This window comes from Dasypus novemcinctus, chromosome 1 (assembly GCF_030445035.2).
Source record: "Dasypus novemcinctus isolate mDasNov1 chromosome 1, mDasNov1.1.hap2, whole genome shotgun sequence".
In the NCBI taxonomy this organism is placed as follows: Eukaryota; Metazoa; Chordata; class Mammalia; order Cingulata; family Dasypodidae; genus Dasypus; species Dasypus novemcinctus.
Window position 1 is genome coordinate 162,249,718 of NC_080673.1, and position 3,178 is coordinate 162,252,895.

At 38.4% G+C, this 3,178-nt stretch overlaps 1 non-coding gene across 1 annotated transcript; it reads left to right on the top strand.

The window, feature by feature from the left end:
* The first annotated feature begins 369 nt into the window (after positions 1-369).
* Positions 370-471, top strand: LOC111761349 (U6 spliceosomal RNA). Its single transcript, XR_002794744.1, has one exon. It is a non-coding gene; the product is annotated as a U6 spliceosomal RNA (small nuclear RNA).
* Positions 472-3,178: the final 2,707 nt, after the last annotated feature.

Consider the following 3,178-nt stretch of genomic DNA (forward strand, 5'->3'; position numbering starts at 1 on the left):
GACTTACCACACATGCAAAAACAACTAATCAAACCTCAAACTACACAAAGAAACTAAGCAACTGATTAAACCTGTCAAGATAAAATGATGACCAGACAGCAACAAAAACTACAAACTAAACCAATAATCAGGGAAACATGCTCCAATCCAATGAACAAACTAAAAACCAGGAAGATAAGCAGAGCATTGAACAAGTAATTAAAGCTCTCAAAACATAATTAGAGATCAATTTGTTGAAGTGAAGGAAGAGATTAAGAATATGAAGAAAACACTTGGAGAGAATACAGAAGAAATTGCAATCATGACCAAAAAGATAATGGATATGATGGTGATGAACAGCACAATTCAAGGAATCAAAAATACATTCTCGTGCTCGCTTCGGCAGCACTTATACTAATGTTGGGACAGAGAAGATTAGCATGGCCTCTGCGCAAGGATGCCATGCAGATTTGTGAAGTGAATTTTTTAATTTTTTAAATTTTTAAGAAGACACAGCAAATAGAGAGAACAGACAACCAGAGTGGGGGTGGGGGAGGGGAGAGAAATAAATAAATCTTAAAAAAAAAACACCCTCAGCAAATAACAGCAGACTCAAAGAGGCAAAGGAAAGAATTAGTGATGTGGAAGACAGTACATCTGAAATCAAACAGATAGTACAACTGATTGATAAAATGATAGAAAAAATCCAACAGGGACTTAGGGACCTGAATGACAATGCAAAATGCACAACAATGAGATACCATCTTACTCCCATAAGACTGGCAGCTATCTAAAAATCAGAAGACTACAAGTGCTGAAGAGGATGTGGAGGAATGGGAACACTCATTCACTGCTGGTGGGAATGCAGAAGGATCCAACCATTCTGGAGGACAGTTTGGTAGTTTCTCAGAAAACTAGCTATAAATTTGCCATATGACCCAGCAATTCCACTGCTGGATATATACCCAGTAGAACTGAAAATAAAGACACAAACCAATATATGCACACCAATGTTCATAGCAGCACTATTCACTATTGCCAAAAATGCCCATCAACAGATGAATGGATAAATAAAATGTGGCATATACATACAATGCAGTACTACTTAGCTATAAGAACGAATACAGTACAAACACATGTGATAACATGTGTGAATCTTGAGAACTGTATGCTGAGTGAAGCAACCCAGGCATTAAAGGACAAATACTACATGACTTCTCCAATATTAAATAAGTAAATCAAGCCATCTCAGAGAGCTAGAGACTGGATGATAGGCTTAAAGGAAGTTGGGGGATAGAGGAAGGTTGAGAGTTGACACCTACATGGATGAAATCTATGATAAACTGGAGGTAAGTATTTGTATAGAGAAGGGATAAAATGGGGGCATAGGGATGCCTTTGTGTGGGGATTTGTGGGCTTGAGGGAGGCTAGGGAGGCCCCAAGAAACTGGGGGGAGAGTGGGGGAAACATTTGAACATAGGAGATTGTCAGGTATGTGGTTGAAATTATAATGTAGAGAAAATTCTTTGGAAAATGTAATAAGGATGGTTACCTGTTTAAGATGCTTAGGGGGGAGCATCTGACACAGTGCAAACTTCTAGGGAGTGTGTGAGTGCTCATTTTGTCATAGTGGGTTATATCATTGGGTAGAGACCCATACAATGAGAGTGAAGGTATACCCACATCCTGGGGAGGACTGATGTTCTCAAACAGAGGGACTTGTATCTCTCAAGAGAATTAGTAGCTCCCAATGGATTAGGGCAGTTGAGTATGTCAAGCCCTTAACATTGTTGCAAGTATCTCTGAATATGGTCCTTCAAGTAATGAAGATTGTCACAATGGGCACTGAGGGAAGGAGGAAAGAGGTATTGAATAGACAGAATCAGTGTAACTGTGGGGCAATGGAAGTGTTCCACAAGATCATGCAATGATGGATATAGGACATGTTAAATTACACCAAAAATGTATAAAAGTCTGTAGGCTAAAATGTAAACCACAATGTAAAACATAAGATAACTAAAAATTTAGAAAATTGTACAGTCTAAAATATAAACCATAATGCAAGCCCAAATGGAACCATGTTTGAAAGCTATTATTTCAATATCTGTATATCAGCTGCAGCAAATATTATATGAACATATAAAAAGATCATTACTTGGGAAGGGACAAAGGGTTTGATGTTGGATATGTGGGAGTACTATATATTGTATATGTGAATTACTGTGATCTAAAACTTATGTGAAGACAAACTTAATAATTAGGGAAAAAAAAGGAAGGATGTAGACTCTGAGGAAGAAATGGAAGAAATTGCCTTGCTACTGTATGTACAGGGCAACACTTAAGTAGTGATGAAAAGCAAACGTCAAAAACAAAGCTTTTTCATTTTTTCATTTTTTGATACTCCAATTTATTTTTACTTTACTGAATTTTCCTAATTAGTATGTATTCTTTATCTAATCTTTAAACCCATCACTATATTCCATTTTACTATTAAAGGAACTTGGAAATATACTAGGCTTCATTTTAAAGGAGTTTTTGACTATAGAGAGGTTCAACTATGGCAGTGGAGGAACACTGGTGTGGGGTGTTATTGATAGGGGGCACATGGTTGGGAGGGAGTTCTCCAGGGCATGTATACAGGGTATATAAAAATGTTTGGATATTTTCATAGTGGTTTCAGTTAAAAATGATAACTGAGGGAGAAGTGCTGAGTTCCTAGCCAGGGGAACTCTATCACATTCCCCAATGAAACAGCAACAATCCCCCAAGTGCAATGTCAAAGACCATAAAGATGGATGGTCCAACAATGAGCCCTTGATACTGATGGCTATGATTATGAGGCTTTGTGCCTGAAATATGAACTAGGCCTAGAGCTGCAGGGTGCCCAAGAGCAACCTCCTGAGAGCCTCCATGTTGCTCAAATGTGGCCACTCTCTAAGTCAAACTTAGCATGTAACTGCATTACTTTCCCCCCAGCATGGGACATGACTCCTGGGGATGAGCCTCCCTGGCACCAAGTAATTACTACCAAGCACCAGCTGATGATGTAACTAGAGGGGGACCTTGAATGAAAGGGTCAACTCAGATCAGCAAAATATCTCAGCCTACATGTAATATCAGGTGTTAAAAACTGCTTTTTGACTTCAGATAGAAAGGTTAAATGGAAAGGACAAATGAGTTTATATGGCTATGAGTCTCC